This window comes from Protopterus annectens, chromosome 2.part0 (assembly GCF_019279795.1).
Source record: "Protopterus annectens isolate FY-2018-M chromosome 2.part0, PAN1.0, whole genome shotgun sequence".
Lineage (NCBI taxonomy): Eukaryota > Metazoa > Chordata > Ceratodontiformes > Protopteridae > Protopterus > Protopterus annectens.
The window spans coordinates 187843115-187865013 of record NC_056728.1 but is presented as its reverse complement, the minus strand read 5'-3'; the positions used below and the strand labels follow the sequence as shown (position 1 = coordinate 187865013).

At 39.5% G+C, this 21899-nt stretch overlaps 1 protein-coding gene across 3 annotated transcripts in view; it reads left to right on the top strand.

The window, feature by feature from the left end:
• RAPH1 (Ras association (RalGDS/AF-6) and pleckstrin homology domains 1) overlaps nucleotides 1–21899 on the top strand; it is a 2904638-nt gene that overhangs the window by 1266302 nt on the left and 1616437 nt on the right. The gene's annotated exons all lie outside the window — the stretch shown is intronic.

Below are 21899 nucleotides of genomic sequence, written 5' to 3'. Positions count from 1 at the left end.
GGCATCTTGTATTCTGGTGCTTCCCAATGCCAAACTGCATATGAGGAAGCTTCAATGGTATCTCAAAATGTATGGACACAACACTGCCAAGATCTGGACACTGTCATTCAGATAATACCTTGCATTCAGAAGGAATTTTTGTGGTGGGCTCAGGAATGTCACCTAAACAAGGGACTATCTGTGACCCGACCAGAGGCGAGTCAGATTCTAACGACAGATGCCTCGGACAAGGCTTGGGGAGCACACCTCAATGGAAAATGGGTGCAAGACACGTGGCCTGTCAGACTTCAACATTTGCATATCAACTTGAAGGAGATGTTAGCAGTCCAATTTGCATTGATGGCTTTCAAGGATTTACTTCTCCCAGGGCAGGTGTTGATTCAAACCGACAACACTACTGTCATGTGGTACATCAACAAGCAAGGGGGAACCCATTCGTACCCTCTTTGCAGGCAAGCGATGATTTTGTGGGAGACTGCTCTCAGTTTACACCTCAATCTTCAGGCAAGGTTTCTACCAGGAGCACAGAACTCCTTAGCAGATGTGTTGAGCAGACAAATAGTGGATCCTCACGAGTGGAAACTGGATCCTCATGTATTTCAAAAGTTGACAGTGTTATGGGGGACTCCAGACATAGATCTGTTCGCTTCTCCACTAAATTACCAGTTGCCAAAGTTTTGCACAAAAATGTTTCACTCCACAGCTTGGAAGGTGGATGCTCTATCATTCAGTTGGAGCAATCTTCATGTCTACGCCTTTCCACCTCTGCCTCTCATTCCCAAGGTACTCTTGAAGGCCAGAGAAGACAAGCCATCCATGATTCTGATAGCCGGATTGGCCTCGACAGCACTGGTACCCACTACTGAGGAGTTTAGTACGGAGCCTCCATGGCCTCTGCCTTTGATTCCGCATCTTCTGTCTCAGGAGGGCAATCACTTCCTCAATGTCAAGATTCAGTCTCTGCATCTAACAGCCTGGCATATTCTGTTTTAGACCCTGGAGGGTCTCAGCTTCCACAACAAGTTTTGAATGTTATTTTGGAGGCCAGACGGCCTAGTACAAGGAAAGTTTACGCTGATAAATGGAGGAGATTTTTTATTTGGAGCAAAGCAAAGGACTTTGATGTTTCCAAGCCTGATTTAAGTGTTTCTCTTCAATATCTTACTGAGTTATTGGACAAGGGTTTGTCTTTCTCCTCGATAAAGGTTCATGCTGCAGCCATTTCTGCTTACTATGACTGTGACCCTCCTTTATTTTCTCATCCTTTGTTTAAGCAATTTCTTAGAGGGGCAAAGAACATAAGACCCCCACGTAGAGCTCCTACTCCTGCTTGGGATCTCAATTTTGTGTTGGAAAAACTTACTCTACAACCTTTTGAGCCTGCAGCTACTGCCGAGTTAAAGTATTTATCATGGAAGACTGCTTTTTTGTTGGCCATTACCTCTGCAAGAAGGGTTTCTGAATTGCAGGCCCTTATGGCAGTGGAACCTTTCCTGATTTTCCATAAGGATAGGGTATCTTTGCGTACTAATCCTTCCTTTATGCCTAAAGTGGTTTCTAGTGTGGCCTTGAACCAAACTATTCATTTGCCTACTTTCTATGCAAACCCCCAAAATAAAGGGGAGAAGATTTTGCATTCCTTGGATATTCACAGGCAGTTGCGTTATTATTTGAGCAGAACCAAGGGGTTCAGGCAGTCTCAGCAGTTGTTTGTTTCTTTTGCTTTGGGTTCTCAGGGAAAACCTGTGTCAAAACAAACTATTTCTAAGTGGATTGGTTTTTGTATTTCTTTCTGTTATTCCCATCATGGTAAGGAGATTCCGGCTGGAATCAGACCTCATTCCACTAGAGCTACTGCCACTTCTACTGCCTTTCTAAGAGGGGTAGCTACAAAGGAAATTTTGGAAGCAGCCACTTGGAGTTCAGTACATACTTTTTCTAAACATTACCACCTTCCTCTTTATTCTAAGTCTAGGGCTGGATTTGCCACTGCAATATTGCAGGGCATTTTAGCAGCCCCTAATGCTTTATGATTTTGCCATCCTCCCTTTACCTCTGCTTTGGGATTCTACCCATATGTAAGGACTGCAGCAATGTGAGATGAAGAACATAGTACAGTTTTGTACCTACCATAAATGTAGATGTTCGAAGATCCACATTGCTGCAGTCCAATTCTTCCTCCTTCCCCGCTGTAGTTTGGCATGGTTATATGGTTTGGGTGATGGTTGTTGTTGGGCAGGTTTTTTGGGAGGTATCCTGTTTTTGGGCTGTGGCCTTTCTTTTAGGGCCTTCTGACATCTGGGGCAAGAAAAGACTGAGGATATGACGTCGGTCATGCGCTTTTATACCCTGATGCTCTGATGTCAGTTCTGAGCGCCCATGACCGACGTCAGCCTAATACTTTGGTATTCGGGCCGACCGAGGACAGCGGACTACCCATATGTAAGGACTGCAGCAATGTGGATCTTCGAACATCTACATTTATGGTAGGTACAAAACTGTACTTTTTAACAATAAAGTGCGTTAAGGTTTAAGTTTTTTCCGACTTCAGTGTGGCTTTATACGTGCAAGTGGATTTCAATTTCAGTGTTACAGCTTGTATTGCAAACAGCCTTCACAATAAGGACTTTAACATTTTTTGGGCTTTACGGTGCTTGTCCGGACTGCTTTTGTGCATTTTACTAGCCTCCTAGATTTAGTAGGCACTGGCCCTGTAAGAACTGGTCCTTTCCAGCCCCTTCCAGGTCTTCTCAAGCCAAACCTAGACACAGCAAAAACCCCAGGTTTCAGTCCCAGGGGAGACACAGATCTAAGCAGTGGGGGGCATCCACTTCCACATCTGGGAATAATAAGACCCCCCCGCCCACGGTAAACTGTCTCAATGAATTCCTTATCAACTGACTGCCCCTTTGGGTGGAAAGATTGCTCTTCATGCAAAGAATTGGGAACTCATTACCCAGGACAAATGGGTTTTAAATAGTGTCCCTGGGGTACAGATTTCACTTACACACGTTACCAACACCAAGTGGGTGGCCGTACCTACCCCCAAATCAGTGGGCAGAGGCCCAAAAACAAGTACTTTCTCTCAAGTATGGGGGCTATTCAGCTTTTACCAGAAAAGGAAAAGGGACAAGGTTTCTACTCAAGACTTTTCCTGGTACCCGGAAAAGACAATTCATGGCGTCCTGTCCTGGACCTGTCTACTCTAAACACCTTTTCTGAGATTCCAAAATTCAAGATGCTGACTCTTCATTTACTTCCTATGCTATGCAGAGATGCCTGGTTTGCAACACTAGATTTAAAAGAAGCATACCTGCACATCTCAATCAGGGAATCTTGCAGAAGATACCTACGCTTCAAAACAAGGCTACACACGCTATCAGTTCTCTGCACTGCCCTTTTGCTTATCTACTGCACCCAGGGTATTCACAAAGTACCTATCTCCAGTTGTTGCATTTTGCAGGCAAAGAAATATTCAAATATACCCATACCTGAATGATTGTCTAATTCAGGCAGAAAGCCAGGACATACTTTTGAATCATCTGGCCTTTGTACAAAGGGTTCTAACTTGTCTGTGGTACACCATAAATGAAAAGAAAATCACACCTGGTGCCCTGTCAACAAATTATATTCCTGGGAGCAAGCTTAAATGCAACTTCCCAGATGGCTTACCTCACGCCAAAGAAACAAATTAATTTGGCAACCTACTTCAAACAAGTGGCCACAAAAACCCTATCTGCAAGACAAATACTGCAAGCCTTGGGGTTCATGGCCTCCTGCATTCTTCTAATTCCATATGCAAGACTGCATATGAGGAAACTACAGTGGTATCTAAAAAGCCTATGGTGTCAACATTCTCAAGACCTAGAAACAATGATTCCTATCATACCTTGCCTACGCCTAGAGTTGCTTTGGTAGGCAGAGGCCTGCCACCAAAACAAGGGACTACCTTTCACACCACCCCCTGCTGCCCAAACCCTAACAACAGATGCATTAGATTATGCATGGGGGACTCACCTGGCAGGGAAGTGCATTCAGGGCAAATGGAACCCAAGTCAAATGCACCTGCATATCAATCAAAAAGAAATGTTAGCTGTACAAAATGCTCTGACAGCCTTCAAGGACCACATTCTTCCAGGACAACTAATGGTAAAGACGGACAACACCACTGTTGTGTGGTACATAAACAAGCAGGGGGGGTACACATTCTTACCCCCTCTGCAGACTAGCCATGGCAATGTGGAGCACAGCCTTGAGCTACCAAGTGCACCTGCAAGCTCAATTCCTGCCAGGAAAATTAAATACGCTGGCAGATGGACTAAGCAGAAAACTCATGGACCCACATGTGTGGAAACTGGAACCAAGGATTTTCAACATGTTGACAAACAAATGGGGGAGCCCAGATATAGACCTGTTTGCCTCTCTCCAGAACTATCAGTTGGACAAATTTTGCACAAGGACTCCCCACAAATAAGCCTGGAAAGTGGATGCTGTGTCCTTCAGCTGGAAAAACCTATCAGTCTATACCTTCCCCCCACCTCTGCTCTCCAAAGTACTACTAAAAATCAAACATCAAACAGGACAAACCAAGGATGATTTTGATTGCCCCAGACTGACTGCACCAACACTGGTACCCCCTCCTGCGCAGTGTGTCACAGTTATTTCCATGTCACCTGCCTCAGACTCCTTTCCTGCTGTCTCAGCAGGAGAACCAGATTCTGCACCCTCAGCTTCTAACACTGAACCTTGCAGTCTGGCTAATTACTTAATCTCTCCTTTACCAGCAGCAAACCTGTGATTGATATCATTTTAGAGGCAAGGAAGCCTAGTACTAGAAAATCTTATGCTGAAAAATGGAAAAGATTCTTTGCCTGGAACCAATCTCAAGGGATGAGCACATCAGCGCCTAATTTACCTCAGATTTTATAGTACTTAACTGAGATGCTTCATAAGGGCCTGTCTTTTTTCTCCATTAAAATCCAGGCCTCAGCCATTTCAGCTCATTATAACACAGAACCTCCCCTCTTCTCTCATCCACTGCTCAAGCAGTTCCTAAGAGGGGCCAAAAATTTGAGACCACCCAGGAGAGCTCCAACCTCAGCCTGGGACCTTAACCTTTTCTTGGAGAAACTCACTGTACCTCCTTTCGAGCCAGCTGCTACTGCAGACTTAAAATTTCTTTATTGGAAAAAATCTTTTCTTTTAGCAATCACTTCAGCTAGAAGGGTATCTGAATTACAGGCCCTTATGGCAGTGGAGCCTTTCATCATCTTTCATGCGGACAGGGTGTCCCTCAGAACCAATCCATCCTTCATGCCCAAGATGGTATCCAGTGTGGCTCTTAATCAGTCCATTCATTTGCCAGCCTTCTTTCCCAATCCACAGAATAAAGGGGAACAGATACTGCATTCCTTAGATGTGCACAGGCAACTTAGATTCTACTTGGACAGGACTAAACCTCAAAGGAAATCTGAACAACTGCTGGTGGCATTTGCTGCAGGGGCAGAGGGGAAGGCTATTTCAAAGCTAATCATTTCTAAATGGGTAAGCTATTGCATTAATTTCTGCTATAAGCACCATGGAAAACCTATCCCCCAGGGCTGCATTTACCTCTACAGCCTTTCTCAGAGGTGTCCCCTACCAGGGACATCCTAGAAGCTGCTACCTGGAGTTCTGTACATACTTTCACCAAGCATTTTCATTTGCCAATTTTCTCTAAATCCAGAGCTGGCTTTGCCACTGCAGTCCTGCAGGGACTTATAGCTGGCCCTAAATTCCTCCTCCCACCCATAGCTTTGGGAATCTACCCAAATGTAATGACGGCAACAGTGAAACACGAAGAACATAGTACAGTTGTGTACATTTACCATGAACGTAGATGTTCGAGTGTATTCACTGTTGCAGTCCTGGTTACCCTTCCTCCAGCCCCCCCAACTTTTTTTGGCTATACCTCTACTTACCTTTACTAGGATTAAAAGCCTTTTTGGTGTGTTTGCTTTTTTGTTGGAAGTATATCTTTGAGCTTTTATATTTAATTGCTTCCCATTAGGGGGGCGCCTGACATCTGGGGCAAGAAAAACTGATGTACTGGCGTCGGCTGCATGTTTTATACCCCTGACGTCATGGAAGAAGGGACAGCAACCGACGCAGGACCCAAGACTTTGTTAATCGGGCCGACTGAGGGCTATCTGCAAGCAGATAACCCAAATGTAATGACTGCAGCAGTGAATACACTTGAACATTTACATTTATGGTAAGTGTACACAACTGTACTTTGTCAGGGGCATTATGGGTAAGGGAGGAGCTTGAGAGCTGGATCCTAGTATCTATGGAAGGTGACAGTCTGACCAGAAGGGTCGGATCCAAACCCATTTGTTGAGGAAGAATGAAAATGGACAACTCTCTGCTCTAGATTCAATTAAAAACCCAACCAGTGCATGTCTTTCATTTATGATTCCCCTGTCCCTTTCTCTTTGTTTATATTCTGATATCAATCCCTGATAGAGAAGGCAATCAGTATCCTGCAATCCAAATGTCTTCTTGGCCTCTTCCCATTCTGTTACCTTTTTTTCTGATTATTTCTTCCCAATACCTTGGGTCCTCTACCAGCTTCCTCCAGTAAATTCCAGCTCCCTCTTGTCTGTTCTCTGTACCCCTAATTGCAGGCATCCTTCTTGGCATAGTTCCCATTCTCCATTCTCCTGTTGGCTTCATTTTTAGTATGCTATCTGCTGCTTATGAATATATTCTGTATGACTGTTCTCCTTAAAGATCTGCTTTCAGAAAATCCCATTGTTTCCTTATTTCTTGAATTACCCCTCTGCTTTCATCATCATCCCTTTCCACTTATGAATGAAGCAAAAAGCTGAAATTCAAGCAGTCTTAACCGTGGAGGTCTGAAATATCCCTTCACATCAGGTTGTTCTGTTGGGAGGATCAACTTATCCCTCTTGACTTTTTGCCCTCTTCCCTTCCCAAATAAAATTTCTCAACTCTCTTAATTACTCTCCACAACTTCTCCTGTGGTCGACAAATATGCCTGAACTGTGTGTATAAAACTAAAGGGTCTAAAACATTTTTACTGCTTGTATCTTGCTATCCATGTCCTAGGCAACAGATTCCAGTTTCTCAGGTTTTCTATTAACTTTTGTTTAGTCTCTTCCTACATATACGTAGTTGCCATAACCAAATCCTTTTTAATCCATACTCCTAAACACTTAGTTATGTCTCCCTAAATGGGTATTGCTAGACCAATTCAGGTGTGGGTACTTAGTTTATAGCTATAGCCTTTGTTTTATCTTCATTAAATTTATATCCTGAAAAAAGTAGTAAACAAAAAGAAATGCACCAATGGAGGTAATAGCAAAGACACCAAATTAACAACCACACAGAAAGATTAAGCGCTTTCGTCCCTCCCACAGGGGACTTCATCAGAGTAAATGTACACTCAATATGCGCATTTAAATAACCTTAAAAACTCATACTATTGGTCACACATAAGCCAATAACAGGTTAAGAAATCCTGAAAAAAAACTGGAAATTTCTCAGAATATTCCCCAACATTGAGATGTCCTTTTTTTGGCTCCATCAGGTACAAAATATTTGCAAATAATGCCAACTTTTCTTGAACTGTGTACCAATTATATCCTTGAATTTCTGAGTTCCTTATTTGTTTTCCCAGTGGTTCTAAATGTAGCACAAACAACAAAGGGAAAGATGACACCACTGTCTGGTTCCTTTGTTCAGACCCAACTTATCAGAGAGGAACCCTCCCACTTTTATTTATCCTTCTGATCCCACATATGTCCTAATTAAAAGTGTTATTGTATCAGGAAAGGCAAATGCTTCCATTGCCCTACTTATAAAATATCAGCTTACTCTGCCGAATGCTTTCTCTCTGTCAAACCCCTCCCCCAAAACAGCAGTATTTTCTTGTATTATGCTTTCCTCTAGATCATCACTGTTAAATTAATGTTGTCAAATGATTGCTCCCCCTGCACAAAACCACAGAGTTAAATAGCTATCAGTGTTGGCATTACTTTTGTAATTCTTTAAGCCATTATAAATATTAACAATGTAGAATCATGATTTAAAATTGAAATGGCCATCTATGAAGCTGCATCAGATGGTGTCTTCATATTTAGGTATTACAGCCACCACATTTTTTTCCAGGATGTTGGTGCCTCCCTTCCTTTTAAAATGTTAAACAAACCTTCAAGATATTTATCACTTTCTTGCCTCATAACTTCCACCAGAATGCTATCTGTTCCTGGCCACATAACTTCCAAGATGGCTGCACACTAAGTAACAGCTTGCTTTTAGCTCTCCCAGTGTGAAAACAGAAACTCAGCAGAGAAGGCCAGTAGACTAGAGTTTATGGGTAAATTTTGGCTAGTAAGTTCACTGCCTGGATGCCAGGATTAAAGAAATGCAGAAGACCTGGAAAAACAGCTACAAAAAGGAAGAAACATGGATTGGGGAAAGTTCTGCAGCTGTTCAGCAAAAAAGCAATGCAAACTTCAGACATGACTTCCAATAACTTACAGGAAGATTTAAGGCAACTGCATACAGACCTGATTAAAATGAACACAAGTCAGATGGAGTATATCAACACAAACAACAAAAGGCTGGAAAAAATGGGACAAGCTTCAAACAGATATTCAGATGAAGTGATAAAGCTGGAAAAATCAGTGGTCAAAATGAAGAAAAGGCTGGCTGAATATGACACTGCTCAGGAAGAGGTGTTTAAAAAAATGATATAATTAGAGGACAGAGGACATAGGGAAAGCGTGAGATTTTCAGCTACACCAAAGAAGCTGGAAGGAACAGACTGCATTAATTTTATGAAAGCGCAAATGAGCATCTGGACTGGTATTCCACAGCAGGAGGAGTTGAAAGGGAACATTGTGTGTATGCTCCAAACCTAGCTATATAAGAAAGCAACCTAGACCTTTAATAGTAAAGATGCAATCCTATCAGCATAACGAGTTGATTCTGACAAAACTGTGTCAGAAGGACAAAATACTAAAAGTGTAAGATAGCAGAGTGTTTGTGGAGAATGATTGCTCATTGTAAATCAGACAGAAGAGGAGTAAATTCATTCCACTATTCAAGGAATGTCGAGATGCAGGTGTTTGATTCAAACTGCTGTACCCAGCTGTCTTCAAGGCATTCTTCCCTGGAGGGACAAAATAATTTTTGATGAAGTGCATGCTAGGGAGGAAATGCAAAAAAATGAGCTGTGAAGCAGGAGATTCTTCTTCAGGTTCCTCTGGTAATAAAGACCACAGAGAGACTGTACCTCTGAAACCTTTTTCAGTATTTCAAATAAAAATGGAAACCTTTTCCAGTATTTCAAATAAAAATGGTGGGAGAAGGAAGGAACCATAGAGTTGACTAGAAAAATTGAGAATATATTAGAAATGAAGCAGAGACAGGATTTGGGCGATAGAGAATAACAGTAATAAAACCAGTAACTCAGTGTGGAATTACAATGCAGTAATTATAATAGTGAAATATGACATAACAAGAAATTCTGGAAATAAGGGACTTTTCAAAATTTGTTGGATTTGTGGGGGACTCTAAAATGTATGCCATACTTCATGTCATTAATGTTTGGAAAAATGCTTTTGGGAGGGGAAGAGGGGAAAAAGCTAACTGTAAGTAAAGAAAACACTTTTGTTTCTTAATAGTACTGTATTTGTGGTACATAGTTTTTTTGAATGCTCTTTTTACGTGTAATGGGGATTAACAGGTGATGGTGTTTTTTCTCTCCCCTCTTCCTTCTTCTTGTGCAGTTTTGAGAAGTGTAAGCAGTGCAGTGATAAGAGCCTAGTTAAAAAGGCATGACAAAGTTGAAATTAATCTGCTTTTTTCATTGTTGCATGGGGAGATGACTGGTTTAATGACCTTAGATTGATTAGTTTTAAGTGAAAGCAAGTAAATAAAAAAGAATATTGAATATTATGAGTTTTTTTTCTAGCAAATGCATGTATACTAAGTAGCAGTTCTACAGCTGGTCTTCATGTCTCCATGGAGCCAATCTGATAAAGAGAAACTGGAGACAGTCTGGTAGAAGAGGATTGGCTGAGGGAAAGAAAAAAAAGTACAGAGAAAAAATGAGTAGGACATAATGTTCTCTAAAAGCAATCAGGGGTTTTCCCTGCTGTGAGAGCTTTAAAGATGATACAAAACCAATTAGACTTGCAATTAGACATGCAAGATGTGCCTTAGGTGCAAATGGATTTGACAAAAACAGCTGTATAAAAGACCAACATGCAGAACAGTATATGCATATAACATGAAAGTTGGAACAAGACATTTAACAAAAAAGGAGTAGTACATAAAAGGTGGTAATAACTATGTAAGAAAATTATGCCTTCTGCAATGTCTTTCAATCTGAATGGTCTTGCAAATAAATAAAAAAAAAAACGACTAGTGAACTATATAAAAAATGTAGGGTACTTTTCCGTTATCAGGGCAACAGTGTTAATGAGCGCTTTCCATTATTGGCCAAACTACTTTCTTGTAGTTGTAGCTAAATTCCACCCTTTTGTAGTTCCAGGAAACAGGTGCATCTTACTTCAGATGCAAGGTACTTTTCCAAACAAGTGCATGATGGAGTTGTATTTTAAAGTGGTGCAATTTGTTAGTGATGTGTAGAAATTGTAGTGTGCTTCAGTGGTACATTTACCTTTGCTGGCAGTGTGCGTCTGTACTATGAAGTCGCACTTGTTTAAGCCAAGTACTGCTTTAATGGTTCCTTCAGAGGGGAAGGGCCTAGCGGGTACAACAGTGTGTACCAATAGCCAGTGAGAAACTTCTCTTTGGTTTGCACTCAGATTTTCATGTTACATTTCACATATGGCATAGGAACTGAGAGCGAATATTTATTTGGAACAGAAGGCAGCTAGTCAACATGTCAGTGGTGCTTACTGGATTGTAAACACAGTTTGGAGTGTGTTTAGATTATTGTACTCTGTCATTTTATTTTTTTATTTTTTTTTTTTTTAACAATGTTGTTTCCATGAGCTGTAACGCAATACACGACCATATGTCTACTTAAAGCAATAGTAAAACAATCACTCATAGGATGAGAAGAGGCAACTACATATTCGCAGTGTAGAATTGCTCAGGCCATAGCTTAGTCTTTTATAACATTAACCTCACATCTGAAAGGATTATAGGGCTACTTAGTGTATAGGTTTGTTGGGGATGAATTTTTAGGAAGGCTAGTTCACAGATGGTCAGACGGTCAGTGTATTAAATAACCACGAGGTACAAGCATAGGAAAGTATTAACCGACAGACAAACAATCAGCAGCGATCACCGCAAGCTCATTAGAACTGTTGCCCCAATAACGGAAAAGTACTAAATGTAGAGTACAAATAGCTGTGCTACAGGAGAACACACCTGGAGAGAAGTGAACATGTGAATTTGATAAAGAAGGCTTTTCAGGATGGTTATTCAGTGGAATATCTGGGCCAAAGCCAAACAGGTGTACTTGTATTAATTGCAGGAGAAGCTCCAATAGTGATAGAAGAGGAAAAAATGATAATGAAAGATAGCATAGTACTAAGTGGCTACTGGCTAGGAGGAGGATTACAATAGCATGCATTTACATTTCAGCTAAACGTGCTATAATGGAGCTCAAGTAAATTCTGAGAGAAATAATCAGCGCTCAGCAAGGAATATTGCTTATAGGTGGAGACTGGAATTTGATTTGCAACAGTGAAGATGTGTCTGGGGGGGCTAGAAGGGAAAATACAACAAAGGAGGGTAAATTTTTGAAGAAATTTATGAAAATGTGTGGCATGGAAGATGCAAATTTAGTACTAGGAGTTTGTAGTGAATTTACATATTCACAGAGACACAAAAACTGGGCTAGGCTAGATATATTCTATATCTCACAGGAACATGTGCATTGAATTGAAAGTCTTGAAATGCACCCAGTAACTATTTCAGATCATGTGTCAATAATTAAAATAACGCAAGGTGATGAAATAAAAGTGAGACACTGGTGCTTTCCTGCCTATCAACTGAACAGAGAGGAATTTAAGGAATGTATTTTGGAATTAATTCTGGAGCTACTAGAGAAGATAGAATTTTCTTCTGAAAATATACGTAGGGAGTGGGATAAAATTAAAGTGGAGTTTAAAATTAAGGTGGAAATAAAGGAAAGGGAGATATGGTTAAGAAGTAACAAGAATTTAGAGGGACTGACAAATATTAAAGTATTGCAGAATAGGAGGAAGCTCTCTCAACAAGAAAATGAGAAACTGCAAAGTGCTAAACAGAAAATAAGGGATTACCTCAATAATATGCATGAGTTTAGAAAGATTGCTGTTAAGCAACTGTTTTTTGATAATTCTAAAGCACAAATCTTTTAGCACGACTCAGGCAACAGAAAGTGGAAAGGGCTGTCACCAAGCTTAGAGAGCCTATAACAAGGAAGATAACAAGAGATCCTGTAGAAGTATTAGAAATATTTCAGAAATTTTATGAAGGTTTGTATAAAGCAGGGAAATATGGAAATCAAGAAAAGGTGCAAATGGAAATGTTTATGGAAGAATTAAATATGCCAAAGTTAGAGATAGATGAGGCTTGATTACTAACAGCCATTTTATCTAGTCTCTTCCTACACCAAGTATGACCAATCTACAGGAAAGTCCCCAGAAATAGATGGTATTCCTGTGGAAGTTAGGAGAGGAAAAAACTGATAAAGATCTGGAAAATTTTGTTTAATGGTATTTTAAGAGGAGGAAGTACCAGCATCCTGGAAGAAGGCGATGCTAACAGTAATACCTAAAGAGGGTAAAGAGCCATCGGAGCCAGCTTCGTACTGGCCCATTTCAATACTAAACCATGATTATAAAATGGTTTTCTATAATGGCTAAAAGAATGGCGAAAGTGATACCAAAATTGATAGATATGGGTCAGTGTGATTTTGCGGAGGGGAAGCTTACATTTGACAATATTAACAGAATATTGATGATCGAGAGGGGAGTAGACTGGGACTTCATGAGCAGGGCAATGGAAGAATTTACTTTCCCTGATACAGTTATAAGGTTGATTATGAGTATATGTGAGGGATTGGAGGCGAAAATTAAAGTGGGTGAGGTCCTATCTGATAACTTCTGTTTGAGTAGAGGGAACCAGGCAGGGTTGTCCACTTTCCCCTTTGTTGTTTGCATTATATTTAGAACCATTGTCAAAGAAAATAAAGGACTCAAATTCAAGGATACAATTAGTATGGTAATCAGGAAAAGCTATCTTTATTTACAGATATTATTTTATACATGACAAAACAAGAAAAGGACCTTACAATGTTGTGGAACATTTTAAGACTGTTTCAAATCTTCTCGGAATAAAATATTAATGAAGCTAAAACAAAGGCAATAGGGGTAAATTATGTACCAACACACAAATTGGTCCAACAAGATCCATATTTATGGGGACATGATAAAATGAAATACTTAGGAGTATAGATTAGAAATGATTCTGTTGTGGCAGCTAAGGATATGTGGGAAGAGACTGAACAGAATATAATACAAAAATTGAGAAACTGGAAACTGTTATATGGATACTAAGAATCAAGCAATTAAAATGTTTTAGTCCCTTTAGTCTTATATACAGGTAAGGCATATTTTTTATCAACCAGAGGAGGAAGCTGTGGATAGCAATTAAAAAAGGTTTAAGGATTTTATCAGGGAAGGCAGGACAGGAATGGTCAAGTGGGTAAGCTGATTGTACAAATAGAACAAGGCAGACTAGGATTAACCAATTTGAGGGGGTATTTTAGAGCAACACATCTAAGGCTCTTATGCATAGCACAAGCAGAAAACTAAAATTCAAAGTGGAAAGAAATGATGATGATGATGCAGGGAGGAAGCTTAAAAAACAGAGATTGGGATTTTGGATGCAGACTCTTAAGGGGAACAACAAAAGTCATACAGAGTTTTATATTCTTAAAACAGCAGGGAGTATTCTTAGAACTAAACTAGCACAATAATGGAGAAAGGAGATCCTGCCAATAAGGATGACTGTGGTTAGGGATACAAATAGGCAAGAGTGGGGCTGGAATGTATTGGAGAAAACTGGCAAAGGAACCAAGGTATTGGGGGCAAATAATTAGAAAGGTAATAGAATGGGAAAAGGCCAAGAATTTATCTGTATGGCAGGGTAGAAATTGCCTTCCCTATCCAGGGTTGATATCAGAGTGTAGGCAAAGAGAAATAAATATGGGGGCCCTAAATGAAAGACCAGCACTGGTAGAGTTTTTAATAGAATCTAGAACAGAAGCTGCAGTTAAAAAAGGAATAATTAGTAAAGAATATAAAATACTGCATAATTATAAGAATCAATCAGAGGAGATTAGAAAGGATTGGGAAGAGAGATTGGATAAGCAATTCACAAAGAGGCAATGGGGGAATATATGTATATCTCCCAAATACGCAACAGTCTAGAAGATTTAGCATCTTTGCCTGGAAGTGTTTAAATAGATATTTTTATACCCCAAGTAGACTCCAATGAATTTTTCCTCAGGTGGATAGCAAATGTTGGAGATGTGACTGGCAAGAAAGAGGTCGCTAGTAACATATTTTTTGGAGTGTAATGAGGTGGCAGATTTCAGGGATTCCCTGAGGACCACTCTGTTGGAGATGCTGGGTGAGCAGATTGGATTGACTGGGGAGATTATTTTTTTGAGCTGTGATACAGAATTAGCAGTGCGTAGACATCATACCTCTCAGATTAAGAAGTCTGGACAAACCATAAAAAAGTGGTACAAATAGGGACAATTTTGAAATATTGCTCTTACAAACATTGAAAGTTGATAGAGTAACAGGTTTTGCATTAGCATGAATTTTCTGAAGGGTATGAAATCTAAAACTCAAATGTCTGTCATTATTTTCTAACTTCAGTCTTTAATGATTTGCCACTAATTTGCCAGAAAGCCACAATTTTATGAAAAAATGGGCCAAAAATATAAGGCAAAAATCTGGACATTCTGCGAAAATTTGTACAGTTGCGAGGTATTGTAGACATAGTAAAGCCTTCCTGAGTCTAATTATGGTGGCTGCCAAAAAAGCAGTTATTGGAAAATGGAAATCAAAGTCTAGACCAACTTTACTAGAAGTAGTAAATTTAACACCAGAGATAAAACAGCTGGAATTGGAATCTTTAGAAAAGGGAAGAAGCAAACTACATAGGAAAAAAATTGGAATTGTGGGAACAATATATGCAGAGAAGGAACGAGATTTAAGAAGCAGGATTTATATGATCCGTATAATGCTTAACTGACAATGACTGGATAGATTATAAATGATGTATAATGTTTGCAACTACAGTTATTTCATCTGATGTTTAATGTTTGCAACTGAAGTGGTGTCATTTTGTTTGTTTTTCATTTATATAAATGTAAGATTGCCTATGTGATAATTGAATACAGATGTTTGTTTAAAAAAAAAAAAAAAAAACATCTGTTCCTGGAGACTTTCCTGTAGACTTGGTTATACACCATTCTTATCTCATGTCCTCTCCTGCTATTTTAACTGATGGTTGTTGAGCCTCATTTACTTCTAACCTTGGCATATTTAAGTCTTGTATAACATTTCCATTTGTGCTTTTTCTTGTTTTCCCCGCTTGTCTGCTTTATTCAAGTTTTCATTAACTTTCCAAAATATCTCTAATACCTCTACAGGATCTCTGGTCATTTTTCTTGTTATAGGCTTCCTAAGTTTGGCAACAACCCTTTCTACAGTCTTTTGCCTAAGTCTTTGTACCAAAAGTCTTGGTGCTCTGGAGTTCTCAAAAACAGTTGCTTAACAGCAATCTTTCTAAACTTCTGCATATGATCAAGGTAATTTCTCTTGTTTTCTCATTAGCACTCTGTAGTTGCAGCTCCGTTTGTTCTGTGAAATTCCCCCTTTTTTTGTAGTACTTTAGCCTTTGTAAGCCCTTCTAAATAACTATTATGTCTTATTTATTTGACATTTGTTTACTGGGAAAGTCCGACTGCATTAGAAAGTGCTCGTTTTCAGTGGAAGCCCAGGGGGAAAAGCTCCATAATCACAATCTTTCAAAAGTCAAGTACAGATATTTTAAATCACAAAGTATCATGTTACACTCCAAAACTTTATAGTACATATTGTAATGAGAAAAACATAGAATATACATCTCACTGTAGAGTGCAGTGAAAAACAATAACATGAGTTGTAGAAAATGTGTGAGGAAAATCAGATCTCTCTCTTTATTTCTGCCCTGTATTTAAATTCCACTTTCATTTTATCTGACTCGTTAGCAAAAACATCTGGAGTACATTCTATCTTCCCTTATAACTCCTGGGTAATTTCCAATACCCATTCCTTAAATTCCTCCCTTTAACAGGTAGGTGGGTAAGCACAAGTGTCTTTACTTCATTACCCTGCATTTTTATCTATGTAATTATTGGTGCACGATCTGAAATAGTTATTGGACATTTATCAAAGTTCTGAATTAAATGGACATGTTCTTGTGAAATATAATTTGTATAGGTCTATCCCAGTTATAGTACCCAAAGGAATAATATGTAAATTTTAACCAAGTTCCTATTACTGATGTTAGGTCTTTCATACAAAATATTTTCATAAATTTCTTCAGAAATCTACCCTCTCTTGTTATATATTCCCTTCTGTGCCCCCCCACATACATCCTCGTTGCTTCTAATCAATTCCAGTCCCCACCTTTAAGTAATATTCCCCGCTGAAAGCAGATTTCTCTCAAAGATTTTTAAGCTCCAAAATAGCAGCTGTGTATGGAATATGAATACCTGCCACTGACATCTCCATCCCTTGCTGGTAGCCCCTCACTACTACAAATGTGCCATTATCTTTTTTTTTCCTTTCTGTCACTACTGGAGTTCCTTTGGCAATATAGTGACTCCTTTTTTTCTTTGTCCCTGATATTCTGCAGAATATCTGTCTTGAAAACCTTTCTTTATCAAATTCACATGCTTAGTTTTTTTAATGTCATAGAACTTAAGAAATGTCAAATATAATTGTAATTGCAGCAGTGACTTGGAACAGAACAGAAAGACAGCAGGCCACGACATCAGGATGCTGAACTGTGTCTCCAGTGGGGAAAGGAGATAATGCTGCTGCTCTGCAGTTACCAAGAGAGCTGCCAAGGCCTCTGTTGGAATATTTTATCCATTTCTGTATAAATATATAGGAAGGACGAGTGAGCAAGAGATGCTGGATTGGTCACTAGGGTAGCAAAATGATGGAAGTCATATGAAAAGTGGCTACAAGTATTGGGTCTGTTCTTCCGAGAGGGGAAAAGTAGAATATAACTTTGATCTGTAAAATTGTTACAGAAATTGAAAGGTAATATTAAGAATAAAACTGGGATAAGAAGTCCCTTTGATTCTGAAGTGAAAGATCAGACCAGCTTGGACATACAGTCTCAATTCTGTGAGGGTGATGGTTGCAGTAGGGTTTTATAGTGGGCAGTGCAAAGCAAATTACTGTATGTTTTAAAGGGAAATGGGTTACTGGAAAATGAAGGTTCAATGTCAAATGCAGGTAGCTGGCTGTAGCACTTGTACTATTAGAGTTGTAGGTCTGTTGCTAATTTAAATATTTATGTAGTCCCAGACTACGTTTGTGCTCTTGAATTCTAATAAAAATAGTGGATATTTATAAATGTGATGGCACCACACTTCATTATTTCTGAGCATATCTGTAAGCTGAAATGTAGTGATTTTATAAGTCTTTATACTATAGAAGTTCTTATAAATGGTATTGTGGTAGTGTTTGAATTAAAAACAAGTTAGTGTATTTTGAGATTTTAAGAGCAACCTCTTAAAAAAAAAAAAGACCACTTTTTAAACACATGAGATTGTTGGCTTGTTTGCTGTGGTGTGGTGCGGTTTTCGGCATTTATTACAGATGCTTTGAATTTGTGCACTGCTGGAGTTTTAATCTGATTTGATTGATGTTTGAATCTGCAAAGGGTAACTGGGTAATGAATGTAAAATTCAGATGTCATAAAAGCCAGAAGTTTTGGACTGCATTTCTGAGTAAGTGACTGCACTGTAAGTAATTCAACCTTTTGATGCAAAAGCCTAGCAAACCTAAATCTGATCACAAGTGGCATGGTGTAGGCATTTCATGGTGTTTTTGAAGGTGTTTCAATGAGATGACACCCTTAACGTCTCCAAGATGTGTGAAGTTTGTATTTCTTCAGACTTTTGTTTTGTATTTGGAGCTTTTGAATTTATGGATCCAAATTTTTTTTTTGCACACTTAACACATACTCTAATGCTGTGGTCTCCAGCTACCGGGCCACGTACTGATATTGGGCCAAACAGAAACTTTTAGGCAGGTAGTGTAACAAAAAAGAAAATGTGTGTATGTATGTGTTTTGTGTGTGTGTGTTTGATTGTGTGTGTGTACCTGAATGTGTGGATGAAAGCAAAATGTATGTGTGTGTGAAAGCAGAAGAGACTGCGTGCGTATGAGAGAATGGACATTGAGATAGATCACACTGTTGTTTTACACTTGCTAAGCAGTGCTTTTGTTGATAAGCAAAAAGAAACGGGAAAAAAGTGTGTGTTTGTGTATATGTTTGTGCGTGTGTGTGAGTGAATGCTTGTATGAAAGCAGAACAGGCTTGTGTGTGTGTTAGAGTGAAGAGTGAGAGCGATCCCTGGCAGCAGCAATTGTTAAGAGGTTTGAGTACCTCTCAACCATGCGTCTCAACCTGTCGCACAATAAATCTGGACAGAGCCACAAACAATAGGAACAGATTTTAGGTATTGTTCTTACAAACTTAGAAAGTTGCTAGATTCAGAATAAGGTTTCCATTAGGTTTTGTGTACCTCTCGACCATACCTCTCAACCTCTCCCGCAATAAATCTGGACAGAGCCACAAATAGGAACAGATTTTAAATATTGCTCTTATAAACTGAGAAAGTTGCTAGAATAAGCACTGAAAACCCTGCTTCTATTTCCAACATCCTATCTTTGTGAGGTTTTCTGTAACAACAGCAATCAAAACGAAATTATGGAGTAGACTTGAAAATAAGGAGGACACTTTGGGTGTCAGTCTCCCATCACCTCTAGATGGGACCATCTTGTTGCAGGGAAACAAGCTCAGTGCTCCTATTAATTCTGAGTTATGATGAGTTGTATTTGTTATGCACTTTATTATGCTTTATTTTTTTGTGTGAATGATGGCTGGTCTGTGGAAACAAGTCTTACATGAAACTTGTCCTTGGTGCAAAAAAGGTTGGAGACCCCTGCTTTAATCTAGTTACACTCTGTGTGAACTGAACTTAAATTGTAACAATTTTATTTTGTTATGCATTGATTATAAGCTTTTTCTTCCTCAAGTATATTTATATTCTGCTTCAAGAGAAATAGGAAACCTAAAGTGTAGTCTGTTTCAGAAATTCCCATTTAGAGCTTCGGGCAATGAACTTTTTGCCCTCTTCATGTTGAAGTGGTAGCTTACTTGATTAATACCTGGAGATCTGCACACAACAGTATTAGACATTACAGGTAGCACTAACTTGTTGCACTCAGAGCTACGTATGACTGCCAGCAGTGGCATTCGCACTGATTTTTTCTGTTGATATAAGCTGCCCACTGTGCATGGGCAGTGACTCGGTGCTGTGGCAAACATTTTTGGTGCAGGCTTGTAAAAACTAAAGGCAGAAATGAGGTACTTGTACCCTCCCCCACCTTCAGTTTATAACTAGTAGAGTGAGTTGTGCTATTGGACATCTACTGCATTTTAAATATATACTCTTGTGACGAAAATGGAAACGCTGTCATTTGTTTTAGCATGTCTGGCAGGAGATTTGTGTTTATTCTGGGTTAAACTTGTATGGTATGCCAACATGTCTACTTGTGAGAATGTAAGTAAGTTTTAAAATGTTGAGCATTTCCCTGTTTATACAGAATGTTTAGATAATCTGTCAATGTTTTGATGCATTTCTAATTGCGCATGTTTGAGAGGGGCATTCTACAGTACTGTGGAGAATCAACTGAATAGTGAGTGATGTCATTAGACTATATCTGGTTGCTAAATAATTAAGCAGCTGATTGGCAGAAAAAGACATTTTTCAAACAGATGACTTTTTTTTTTTTTTTTTTATTAAGGCAGTTGAGACTGCAGTTTGTCAAGTACTGAGCAGTTTTGTGACGTACAGTCAAGTTACAGTGCTGTGCAATCAATGGACACCCTTGAAAGAGAACTCTCAAAACCTGTAAGCCTAAATTTTGCATTGCTGTTATGTGTTAGATTAGATCAGGGACATTATTCTTTAGTTAGGTTAGGAAAGCTTTAGTTATCAAGATAGAGTTTTTCTTGAATAATGGGCTCCTATCCTGCAGTTTAATTTTACATTTCCCGTGATTGAGTTGTGGTGTTTATTGAAAGCTATTGATTTACATTCTTGTAATAATTTTACTTGTTATTAAATGTTTTTCATTACTATATATTATGGCTGGAAATCAGTGTTTTTCTTTAGAGATTAGAGAGTGCTCATACCTGTTTGATGCTCCCCAGGTCACCTTAAAGGCCTGGTTGCTTATGATCATAGCTGTCATTTATTTTGATATTTAATTTTCATAATTGGACATCCCTTTAGAAGGGCATAAAGACACTCTTATTGGTGGCAGCATTACTATATTATTTTGGGGAAGGAACATAGCTGGAAGTCTGTGTCAGGCTTTTCCAAAAGTGTTTGGATGTGCGAGATCTAAATTTACTTTGAGTGTATCAGAGGTCTTAAACTGGGACACATTGCTCTCAAGTGTGTAATAAGGAGATGTTCTTCGTGTTTTACTGTTGCAGACATTACATTTGGGTAATCCTGCTGGCAGGTTGCCCTCAGTCGGCCTGAATTCCAAAGTCTTGGGTCCTGCGTCGTTTGTCGTCGCACCTTCCCTGACGTCAGGGGTATAAAAGAAGCATCCGACACCATTTTCTTTAGTCTTTCCTGACGCACAGTGCCCGAAGCAGAAGCAGTTCGCAAGTGCCAGTCGGCCGACTCCTGAGATTTTAGAGTTTGAATTTCAGTTCCGAAGTCTTCTATAAAGCTAAGTACCCCATTGGGGAAACTTTTTTCTTGCTCCAGAACCGATGTCAGAAAAAGTTGATAATTGTATTTCTTGTGGGAAGCAAATACCTCATAAGGATTTTCATTCTTACTGTATTCCTTGCCTAGGCCCTGATCATAACTTTCAGGGTTGTCGGTTTTGTGCTAGATTTAACCAACGCACTATTAAGCGTCGGTATGATTTTGCTTTAAACTAATTTGGACACAGATTTAATTATCCCGAAATGTCGTCGGAAAGCCATCCGACTACCGGAGTTCACAAAAAATGCAAAGAAAAAGACAGCCAAGGCCCAAAACCGACGAAGCTTCTCCTAAGCCAGTCGCCAGTTCGCTGGTTCTCAGTGAGGCACTTTCGCAGCCCCCCGACGACCGCTACTTTAGGGTCGCAGGCCGCTACTGACTCCCACGTGGAGTCGGTCATACCGCTGGAAACTCAAGGTATTGGAGCCTCGGACGCTGATCCTTCAGATGGGTCCGGAGCCGCTGAGCAGGCACCGGCTTCTGAGGGTGTATTCAGACCCAAACATCTATACATTAAACTGACTTCAAAGGCAAAGACTAAAGCACCTTCAAAGGCAAAGAAGCAACCTCAAGAGCCATGTGTACAGGCCTCCATGCCCAAAAAACAGATGCTCAAAATGACCGAAGACTTGATTACCTTGATCAGGGGTTCCCACCACCCCCCCTGATAAGAGGCCTAGGCAAGAGACTGACTTTGAATCTTCAGATCAGGTTTCCATTTCTTCTGATTCCTCTTCTGATAAGGAATATTCTTTTCCCCCCTATGAGGATT